Source organism: Athene noctua, chromosome 1 (genome assembly GCF_965140245.1).
Source record: "Athene noctua chromosome 1, bAthNoc1.hap1.1, whole genome shotgun sequence".
Taxonomy (NCBI): Eukaryota; Metazoa; Chordata; class Aves; order Strigiformes; family Strigidae; genus Athene; species Athene noctua.
Window position 1 is genome coordinate 106,551,238 of NC_134037.1, and position 12,460 is coordinate 106,563,697.

The window sequence follows — 12,460 nt, forward strand, 5'->3', positions numbered from 1 at the left end:
GGCCCTCACCAGTCTCTTCAGCATTTCAGACTGGTAAATATGACTGGTAAAAAGAAAAAGGGCTACAGAAACAACACCTGGGGAATAATATAACTGCCACAGTCCTGTGCTCAGTGTTCCCCTCACACCTCCCTGTCACTGATGCACTGACACCCCTGGATCTGTACAACAGCAGATCCACGAAAGGGCACAGACACAACATGAAGGACAACTGGACTGTAGAGTAACCTACATTCTGGTTCCTTCACACCTATTACAAACAAATTCCTACAACAATAAAAGTACTGAAGGACTGGTGCTAGCAGGTACTTTCTTCAAACCCTTCTGTCCTCCTCCATCAGCTCATCTTCTCGCCTCCCCCTGCGACTCTGTACAGCTGTAGTGTTGGTGCTTTGTATGGGCTGTGCTCTCCTTTCCAGCAAGTAATGAGAAGCCAAGAACTTTGACTGAATTCATAAAACTGTTTTGAAAATGTATAGAAAAATGTCTGAAATGACAAATATCCAGAAGGAAGAATGGGGGAGGGGAAAGGTGATTGTCATATATAGAAGAGCTCATTTGAAATTGTTTCTGAAGACCCTTGCACACTGTAATCCCAGTGATGGCTGATTGAAAGCACTGATGCCACAAAAATGGAGTAGAAAAATAGATTCATGCTGTGCTGATAATGTATCTTTTTTAACAGTTTGAGTCTCTGGGGCTAAAAAGGGCTGGTCCGTGACTTTGTCTCTCCCTTTTTTTACCTCAACACAGATGCAAGTGTATTTATGATGTGGCAGGCTGAAACGTCTTTGTCACAAAAGTTAACTTTTTTTCCATTGAGTTTTACTGCTTACTGGAAAGGGGAATTATTTATACAGCCTTCATTACTGCAACACCAAAGGAGCTCACAGTCCTGGTGCATTCATCATCAGAGAACAGTTGGAGGGAGGGATAACACTCTTAACTACATTTTGTATACAGCAGGACTTGATCTCAGAAGATGATGTATTCAAACTCAGTGACTTGCCTAACAGTATGTGAACTTCTCTGCCATAACAAGGACCTGAACTTGGGTCACCCAGGCTTGTCTATACAGAGAAATCAGCAACTGACAGAGCTTTCTTCTCAGACAAACATTCTTTTGAAAGTACATAATTCCCTTCTTAATTGGTTCTTGTGTCTACCAAATGCCTACAGCTGCCAGATGACACCTTGAATAATCCTCAGGATGATATGATCAGGCATATTAATAAGTCTATTGATGGCCTTAAGTTTTTTTCCTGTTCAGCTATTTTATTATTCATAGTTTCTAACTACGGTGTAATCATTTAGTGAGACTGAAAAGGCTAGCATGCATCAGCTAACCAGGAAAGGGCTAAGAGCCCTAGCATCCATAATACAACAGAAGTAATTTGTCTAGCCTGTTGAAAACACGAGGGTTCGGTTAAATTTTGTTAAAGCACTAAAATTTCCTAACCAGTCACGAGCTTCTCAGTATGTCTGATCTATTCTACTTTGAATCAAGAAGTATTTGCAAATTCAGGAAAAATATCAAGGGCGGGATTGTATCCTTAGGAATAATTTCAGCTGGTTTTCAGGGGAAACAGGCAGGAATCTTGTAAAGTTGTTCCTGACCATGAATACTCGACCACATACAGAAACCAGAACTACATTTGCAAGGAGAGGTGCTCTTTCAGAGATGAGTTCATAGGTTTCCTCCCTTTTCCCTTCTACCAAAAATACCTGGAACAAGTAGGATTTAAGAAACCAGTCTGATCCTCTGTCTAATGAAAAGCTGTTTTTTCATGTTCATCCCATGCATTGCCAGAAAAATGTAAAAAGGAGGGAAAGTTAAGACACTGGCTACATGCTCATTTACTTCTGAATGACACAAAGTAACTTCAGAGCATCCATGAACCTGAACCACTTCTCTTCCTTAATCCATGCAGTACGAACTATACCGTGTTTTTCTCACATACCATAACTTTCTCAGGCACAACCAATGATTCTAGGGAAGTGAGTGTAGTTGAATGAGCACAAAGGCCTAATCCATCTAGGCTCTGTGAGTATATCATAGCCATCCAGCAGTAAATTCACCAGTGGGTTAAATTTATACTTCTCTCCCACATCAACAGAATGACTAAATTCATAATCAGTATTGTTATCCTTTCTCTACAGGTAAAGGAACTGGTCAGTGCAGAACTTGAAGTAGGATACTGGAATGTCAGAAAACCACAAATTTTGAGTGCTTCTTTCCCAACACCACCTACACACACACACACACACAGCCTGGGCTTGCTGGTAATGCTCAGACCCTCCAGCACCCTCAGCAAAGTCCACAGGGCACGCAGAGTGGAGCTCGGCCTCCTCCCTTGCTTCATCCCATAAGGGAAGGACAGCAATGCCACCACATCTTCTTGACAGTGTTATTGTAAAATTCCAGAACTGGATCTTGTGGCTGTTTTCTCAGTGTTGAAACATCCATGAGTTATTAATTTACTATATGCCCATCACTGTCCTGATTCTTTTGTTCAGTGAAGAGCCCCCTAAGTCACTGTCCTTTTTTATAAGACTGCAAAGCAAGTACTTTACCAGCAGCAATGCCTTCAGGTAGCGATATCTGCAAAAATTGCACTTTCCCCATCTACGGGCAGTACAGGCAACTGTCAGAAATGTCAGTCAGCTCCATCCTCTCCTGTTTGGCTCCAGTTCCCTGAATACAAGTACCATTCCTATCTCTGTTGACCGAGGGTAACCTCTCGGGCCAAGGTGCTGAGCTGAGCTGGAGGTGTAGCACTGGCACACAAGGCAGCTGCCCACCCGTGTGGCTCCTGCCTGCAGGTGTGAGCCTGATCACCTGCAGAGCCATGACCATAGGTAACACCCACATGAAGGCATCTCACAGCTAATGCAAGCACCTGAACAAAAGCAACCAGGTGCTTCCTTGGCATCCTCCTTGGGAAATGGCTCAGGTTCTAACTTGTCCTTCAAAACATGTCCTTACTCACATTTGTGCAGGACCAAACACAAGACAGACAAGAGGCACCATCGCAGAATAAACGTTGATTGTCCTAGCAAGTACAGCACCTACCTCGAAAAATCCACATTGCTTGCTTGCAATATATGGCCTTGACTTGCCCAGAGAGAATAGTTGGGTGGGCAGAGCATGGCTATCGTGCTCCATCTCTCAGCTGAGGGAGAAAAGTGTATCCTAAGCTGCTATTGCTGCTTTTACTCTGCTCCTTTAGCTCAGAGCACTGACAGTTCCAGGTCTGCTGCCCTTATCTGCTACAAGATCTGCCAGCCAAAAGATGACACACATGCCTTGTTATGACAAATTGCTTAATTACAAGTTTGGCAATATGTAATACTTTGTATTTGCTATTATCGTCAAAGCAGAAGAAAATGGAAAAAAACATCCATTACCCTGAGAAAAAAAGTCTACTGTTACCATAAATTTCTGATAAAGAAATGAAGTAGGTTCAAGTTTAATCACACCAGCAGTAAATCAAATATCAAATTTAAAACAACGAATTACAAAGAGCCTCCTCACAGTCACTTAGCATTGATAAATTAGTAATGTAATATTAAATTATTCATATCTTTTTTTTTTTTTTTCCTTAGGACTATAATGATATACTGTACACAGCACTGATAATTTACTTAGGCTGAGTCCATTCATTTAATTATGCTGCTAAACTTGGTAGGCCAATTGGTCATCATGAGAGTTTCCAGGCAAGCTAATCACAAATATATAGAACATGTCCCTTATTGTCCCCAGCGGCTAAGTGCTAAAATGCTATTTAGTGCTCAGAAGGTTAATGTCCTGCTTATGTAAATTGTCCAATTTAACATTCAGCAGCAGTATCATAAATTCTGGCTCCAGGATTTCATTAAACGTATGTTCAAACTAGTTGACCTTAAAGGTTAACAAGCACAAGTTAAACAGGACAATTATTTAACTCGCTTCTTATCAAGAGACTGAAGCGCTCTAGCCATTTAATAGTTATGCATACTTCACAATTAGAATTCTTAAAAGGTCTCTGATAAAGCGGCAGGTCATGAATTTTCATAAGGATGTCAGATAATAACTATTTATCTGCACTTGTTTTTCTTTCTTATAAACTTAAACTTTGATCTTAACATTCAATTAGAAATGATTCCACAGAGAAAGACTAGGTGACTCAAGGAGCTTGTCTTCACATTAATTTGAATCTAAATTAAGCTTTAAAAACATTGCATCCATATTGTCTCCTACAGAAATTAATTCAGAAGTTAGCGACCTATTCTTCGTGCAAAAAACACTTCAGCCTTTCAGCGTTAGACAATCGAAAAACACTGAATGCCAAATTATTACATCAGACTAGCCATCACATTTTTATGTAAATCACAGGGAAAAAGTCTCCCTATACATCATGAAATAATTTGTATTATACACAATCAACTTGCCTCTTACTATGTTAACCAAAGATGAAGACAGATTAGCCAAGACCATTTCTTTTTTACACTGCCCTATTTCTCACACAGCCTCTTTTCCTGAGGCTTTTGTGAAATATGAACAACAGCAGCTCCTGAAAGTGGCTGCCACAGCCACCGTGACCTATGGCAGCGGTGATGCATTGAGAGCAGCCCCTCTGCTGACATTTCAGATCCCCAACTCACAACTTCTAACTGCAACAGGATCAAGTTGTAGCTTCAGGGATACAGTAAAACAGTAAACACAGACAAGAAATCTCAGAAGCTGACAGTAACTATATTCCAAGGCAGTTGTAAGAAACATTTTTGTTTCACAAGCTCAGCTGTAGGAGATTATTTTATTTTCAGATAAAATAGCAACTACAAGCAGTTTTATATTTATAAATTATGCAAGTTCCACAGTACTTTAGAGAGAAAAAAATGAGAGAAATCAAGTTATTTGAGAGAGAAAAAGTATTTTCCTCTATGAATATGATTATGCTTTCACCCAGCTCATAATATGAGGATTTTTTAGTGCAAAATTTTACTCCTGAGAGTGTCTTTTGCAAAATAGGACCAAAGGACATTTTGGAGCTAGTGCTTTTTTTTTTTTTGCTTTTTTTTTTTTTTTTTTTCCACTGATATCCAAAACAAATGCAGGTCAGTTGGAATAAGTCCCTGAAGATGGGAAGTAGACTGCATGTTTTTCAGTTTTTTGTTTTAGAAGTTTTCTATCCTAAAAGGGGTCAGAGAATTACCCATTTTGGCAGTCAGAACAAATACTTAAGAATAAAGTTACATCATGTAAGCCTTGAGAGGAAGGGACTAAGACACTGTAAGAGCTGCTACTTGCATCACATTTAAACAGCCCAGGGAAGTACGATATGTTCTAATTTTGTGAAATTAGCACATTACTTTTGTTTGGTTCACCACAGTTTTGTTTCCTAAAAGCACTGTAATTTAATGATGGCAAAACAGTACATAATGAATACTCATTCCTCCTTCTATGGGTTACTGAAAACCTTGAAGAAAGAATTTTCTAACAACCTGAATGTGACAGCATTTTATGACCTCATGTGTGGCTCTTTTTCCAAACTTCATCTTTTGAATTCTGGCTTCAAATTCTTCCTGAAAGAGGACATAAATAAAGCTGAATGGCTAATGGACTAAAAACACTTATGATCAGGTTTTCATAACGAACATTATTAATGGCTTCCTTTGCACATGCACTGACATATAGTGCAATACTCATTTCTAAAGTAAGATTTAGAGCCCTATTTGCAATAAAAAGCTAACAGATGCAAATAAAAAATGAGCGGTTCCATTACATAGCTACACACAATGGATTTCTATTAAGGATAAACAGAAACATTTTCTTCTAAAGGCAGAAACAGCTTCCATAGAGCTTCATTAGAAACTCACACATGTATGTGGGATCCACATTCATCTTCTCAAACAGATGTGGGTATGTTTCTTTTATTGCTATGAACAGTACTAAAAACCTTGGGTCTAGTTTTAAGTAGCAATGCACACACACATCCTACTTTGGCTCTTCCTAGAACTGTGAATCTTCACACCTGAAAAATCAGGTAGAGACAGTCAAGATTGTCTCCAAACAACGCCATCCAACCCCACCAGCCATCCTATCCCCTCCCCCCCCAAATGAATATATATCCCTCTGCCAGGCTTCTAATCTTTCTCCAATTTCTGTCCCCAGCCTTTTTCTTTTTAAGGGGCAGTAATGAGACATTTATATCCAGAAATGAAGACAGGCAACTTGAAAAATGACTGTTACACAAAATGCAGCAGTCTATTTATTGGTTAAGATCATCATAAACCCTCTACTCTGGCTCTTTACAAATCCCAGGCTACCTAAATGGTTTTGTCCCCATATTGAACGCCAGTTTCTTGCTGCCATCATGGCACCCCCTGGCAGCCACATTCCTACAGAGCAAATGAAGATCCTGCCGACACGGGGAGGTTCACTCGGGCAGGAGGCTAAACAGCCACACAAGCCCAATTTACTCAATGGAACTCACTCTCAAAACAAAACGAAGAACAATTATGGAACTAATTGTTTTCAAAATTTAAAGTAAAGCTTGTTTCTCTGACCTAGCGTTTTTTTTTTTTTTTTCCCCAATCATTTCCTTATATCTGTTTCAAATATCAAAGCTCATTGCAACAAACCAACAGTAATTCAAGCAATCCAGCTCCATTATAGATTCAGATGAAGGTCTATAATGTTATTCTTCCCTCGGATACTTTGTAAATAATGTGGTGAGGAGGCTCAAATGAAACCTTAGGTAAACGACCAAAAGACCAATGACCCTGAAGTTGAAGGTTTGATAGAAGTCAAATGTCTTCACCATACCCAGAGACACATGAACTGTTGGGCTGGGTGGTTGCTTCCAGAGAGGATAAAGGTAGCAAAGCCTATCCCATTAAAGATGGGCCTGAGAAAAACAAAGTAGACCCAAGCACTGTTTGCTCTGAAACATGACAAACAGCTACACAGGTTCAGCCAAACTCCTTGTTCCAGTCAGTAACTCATTTACAGGAAAATTGCTCAAGGAGTTCAGGGAGCTCATTTGCAATAATAATTTCTGTTGGGGCCGGAGAAGAAAAAAAATAAAAGTGACTCAAGTTTAGTTAATGCTAGCATTCAGATGAGAGCTGAAAGAGTAATTTTATCATAACATGTTTGTCTATTAATAATTCCATCCTCAAAGTAAATCACTAGAGATTTACAGGCAAGAAAATGAACTTAATCATTAGTAGTTATGGTTTTGCACAGGGAACAAAAACCATGGTATGAAATTCTATTTTCCTTGAACACAGTGGAAGATCTGCTACTGACTTCAGGGGGACCAAAAATTTATCCACTTGTCTTCTATTAAAGATGAAAATCTTCTAAAACACTTTGAAAAATAATCCCAGTGTTACTTGGGACAATGCCTGTTGCAAGAACATAGAGAGAAGAAAACTTGATGAAGACAGATCGGAGGATGAGTATCTCCAGTACCCATCTTAACAGTATGGGCTTCTTGCTTGCTAGAGCCATCTCCTTCCCCTTTTCTTCTTAATCTCTACGTTTATGTAACACACTTCTCCCCAGAGTGTTTAGGTTCCTCTAAATATGTTCCAGGCATGGTAAGACTCTTGATAGATCTCATCTTGTTTAAATGAGTTTTAACCAAGGTTGTTAGACAAGTTCTTATTCAGCTGAAGGAGTATTAGCTGGATTCACTGATTTGTAGATGATCTCCACTGTGAGGAGGAGGGAGTGGAGGAGGAAGAATTGATTTTTAGAAACAAATTACTTTACAGCAATACATCTGAATGCAAAGTTGAGCTTCCTATGTTTAAAGTGTTCTTGTGACCTTACTACTAGCAAAGTTCAGGTTCTTAAAAATATACCATTACTTGAAAATCTGAGAGTATGATAGGAGACCAGTTGTAAACCAGTTCCCATTGCGCTTCAGCTGTCAGGAGATAAAAATTAAAACTTAATCACTTTACAGAAGATTTGCTGATATGAGAATTATGGCTTTTCATCAGCACTCAGGTGCAAGTAGCACATCCCTGTCACAGCTCATGTGCCCACAACCTCACATATTCAGGTTCCATCAAGGTAATTATGCACATGCTTAGTGAGCATGTTTCAAGCTCACGAGTACTCATGGAGAAATTTCATGTGCTGAGAGTTCTTAGGTATATAAGAGTCTTGCTGTAAGAGGGATTTAGAAGCTTTTCGAGGTCAGATTTTTTTCATTTGTTTATTTTTACTGATTGGAGTAGGATAGCTTATGCAATCAGGTGCTATTGAAGGTAGATGTATTAAAATCTGGTATTAAATGAAGTGTAAAAATAGATGCAGTTGCTGATCTTGTGCAAACAAGTTTGAAAGTAAAGGTCAAGTCCAGCTAAAAACCAGAATTTACCTGTCTTATAGTTAAATAAAATACATTATGAACATTTTAAGCTAGTTTAGCAGGAAATCTTTCTTTAGCTCTTACACCATTGCACAAGGGTATTATCTCATCCTCCATTTATTCCAATACAGTTTTTGGCTAACCCTTCTGCATCTCTATTTTATAATGACTTTTATGGTTGATGTGAAATCACTGCAGGGAGGCTTCACCTGTTTTTGTGAAGACTGTTATAATAATTAACAAAGTAGATTCAGGAAGATTTTACAATTTGAGATAATAATTAGGCATAATTTAAAAGGATTCAGGTAACAAGCGGATAAGCCTTTTAAATAAAAATGTATATAAACTTCCCTGACACTACTCTGTAGTAATGAATGACTCATCTTTTAATTAATCACCTTAGAGAATTATTTTTCTCTGCAGTTTGTTGCTTTATAACTCATGAGACATTCCCGTTGTCAGAATTTACAGGAACTGTCCCTACACAACCTTCAGTGCATATAAGCTAAGTCACTATTTTGGCACATTTGTCACAACTGGAGACTTTTATTATGATTTGGATATTAAACATTGGGTTATCCTGTACTACAGACAGGCTCAAGCCACAGTTTCTTCTGTGATTTACAGAGAATGGGAGACAACATTCTAAGTTTACCTAAGATTTTCTGCTTTTTCATATTTGCAAGTTTGTTTTTCTTTTCTAACCATTACTGCAAATTCTTTAAAATTATCAGATTTGATGAATATGGCTGACAATGATGTAAATGAAAAAAGAAACCTCCAAAACCTTAAGGATTTGGATAAAATATTAATTGACTGGTTTTGTGTCCTATCTGCCCTCCTTAAACAAGTCCTTAAACATTTAAAATCCACTCAGGTCAGAAAACCATGTTTTTAGGCACAAGCTCTTTTTCTCATTTGCTCGTTGTAAATCCAGCTAACTCCTGTGATTCAGATATTGATAAAACGGAAAAAATCTGACATGAATTCCAAAAATTCCAGTTACTAGCTCATGTTTTGAACTCGATTATGTCAGGTAATATATCACTACCATAATTTATTCCTATGAAATATATGAGTAAGAAGGGTTATTGAGCCTGAATGAATGAATGGAATTAGTGAAGAAGAAACAGAGAGGAATTTAAGATTTAGATACCAAGTACATTAAGCCCTTTTATCTCTCTTTCATTTTCTCATATTGGTGTGGGAGAAAATAATAATCTCTCCTGAACATGACATATAAACTTACATATCTCTTAAACCGGGAAGCTGTATTTCAAATGACACCATGGTATTGGCTGAAAGCTAATATATAATAATCAAAAAACTAAATGCAAAATAAAGTGTGTCAAATAATATGGATACTTGCAAACTCAAGAACTTTAAGTTAGGAAAACACATAATTACTGTTATTCATGCATACACAATGGAATAACCTGCTGCATTCAGTTGGCAAGATTCCACAATTTCTTTTCAGCATCATCTTCCAGTCCATGACTCCAAGCCTCAGAACCAAATACCTTTTTTTTTTTTTTTTTTTTTTTTATGTTCACAAGAGTTCTTCTTGGCTTTTCTATGGTTTTCATTGCTTAGATAGCTAACAGAGAAGTATTCAGCTAAATCTAAAAACATGCATTTATGTTCACACATACAAGCATGAAGGTTTGAAAATGCTGTATTTACCCCTCTGTGTTTCCCTCCTAAAACAATTAAGATTTACTTCACTGGTGGTTGTGAGGCTCAGGGACCAAATGAATTTCCATGGAAAGAAATAGGAATTTTCCACCTGACCTTGCTGGGAGCTGGACTAGAACTTTCATGAGGCAAAACATTTGCAGAGGACCAGGCCGTATTTTATTATGATTTATTAAATGTCCATTTATATGAGTTTTATTGAATATGAGATTAGAGCAGTAGTTATGTGACAGCACAGTCTTCTGTGATTTACTCATGAACTGCTCTTCTTTCTTCCTCTGCAAATACCCTGGAGAGTCAGGGGCAAAACATGGCATCAAATAAACAAAAGAAATGGAAATGAGAATATACATGTTTAAATCTTGGGGCACTGGAGAGCTTTATCATGCTCATCTTCTATCTGGTGTTATTGATCTCTTTTAGTGCAGGAATCAGGCTGCGAATATGACCTACAAAAGTGGCAAAGATGTTGAACTTTATTATACTGGCTTGGGATTCAGCCTTCACTGGAACCGAAAGGGCAATTGTTCGGGGGATATGTGTGAGTCAAGGCAATTTGTCCACAAAGTGAAGAGAAAGAGAGCCGTAGCAGCCATTGGGGAAAGCTGGAAAAGGAAACCCATCCGGACAGATCAGAAACACTGAGTTGTTCACTTGGGATAATAACAGCTCAATACTTGAGAAGCTGAGGATAATACCACAGAAATGTATGAGGGATGCTGCAATGCTCAATTCTCAGGGATGCCAATAAGAACTTTTAGCACACAACAAGTGATTATATATTGTCACAATTATTTTTTCGTTTTTATGCTATTCACATTCAAACATGAATAACTTGATCCAAAGGCCACTGGAGACAGCAAGTCTCTTGCATTTACTTCCACTCCTACTCAATTAAGTCAGAACTGGACTCCCATCTTTAAGGCTTTCAGTGGCCTGTGCCCAGGATATCTGAGAGGCTACAATCTGGGATGAAGAACACAGCTGGTAACTACAACATGACTGAACTTTTCATAGTGAGGGTAATTCTGTCTGCATAGGCAAGAGCACCTTTGCACAGAATGAGACAAGTCTGTGGAGCACTCTCTCACAAGAACCAAGGCTAATACAGAACTTTACTACCTTGTTTAAGCATGAAGTATGTTTCTCTGACCTTGTTTCTTTTTACATAAACCCATTGCACATTTGAGCATGTGTCTGCAAATTTGTGTTGAAATGCATCATGTAAACTTCCTTCCTAGAGACAAACTGACAACAGGCATATGGCAGACATTCGTCACTTTGCTTAGCACACTGCTGGGATTTACATGTTCACTGTAACTCTAGAACAGAACAGGACAGAAAGCAGGTCTACCACTCCAAAGAGAAACCAAAGGGATGTTTTGTCTTCCCCTTTGCTGCTGCTGCTACTTTTGTAATGAGTAGTATACAGTAGCCACTTCAACTGGGCTGTATCCCAGTACTGTTGGTCTTTAAACTTCAAGCCAAAAAAAAATTTAACACATGCAAAATCTTAGAAAAAAATGTTAGGATTGCAAATCCCTGTGTCATCCTTTTTACAGCTTTTTTTCAGATGCTGCCTCTGTGCCATCCACAGATCAAAGCTTTGTGCACTGATTGACCATGGTTTTACTACAGACCAGTACGTGCAGAATGGCAGCTTGTGCCTCTGCTGCTCTTCAGACCATGCTGACAATGATAAAATGGGAGGTAACTGCTGCTTTGTCTGGGCTAGAAAAAATTTGTAGGGTGGTTATATCTTCAGGGTTCCTCAGACCACAATTTCAATACAGAAAAAACATTCAGGCCAGAGTGATGGGAGACAACGACAGTCATTTGAAATGAGGTTTGGCAACAAATTTGCTGACAAATGTTTCGGGGTAATGCTTGTGGAGAGAAGTATGCTATCAGAGATGTGACTTGTTATTTCAGTCTGAGGGAAGAAGGTTCAGACCCATCATTTATTGGAACCCATTACGGGACTTAATCTGAAGATTTTGACATACATCCAAGACAAATATGCTACCAAGAGTAAGGCATGCTCGGTAAGGTGTGTGTACTAGGAAATGAGGACTGTAATTGCCATACTGGAAGAGCTTTTTGTCTATGTAGTTTAATAACCTTCTCCTAGCTGTGTCCCTTCTGATGCAATGTGATTCAGAGATGAATCATGCCAAGCAAATGGTAAGTGTCTTTATCATCACATAGCAGACTTGACCAAATGGTTAGTGCTTATTATTGGCAGACACCCTAGGATTTGAGCCCAACAGTGTAAAACATTCAGAATTATAACTCATGTAAAGCCTGGGCCTCTTCAACATTGTGGGGATGTTTATGGTTTCCTCCTTACTCTGCAAGATCATAACAGAGGCCCAAATTTTTCAGCACTGCATTTT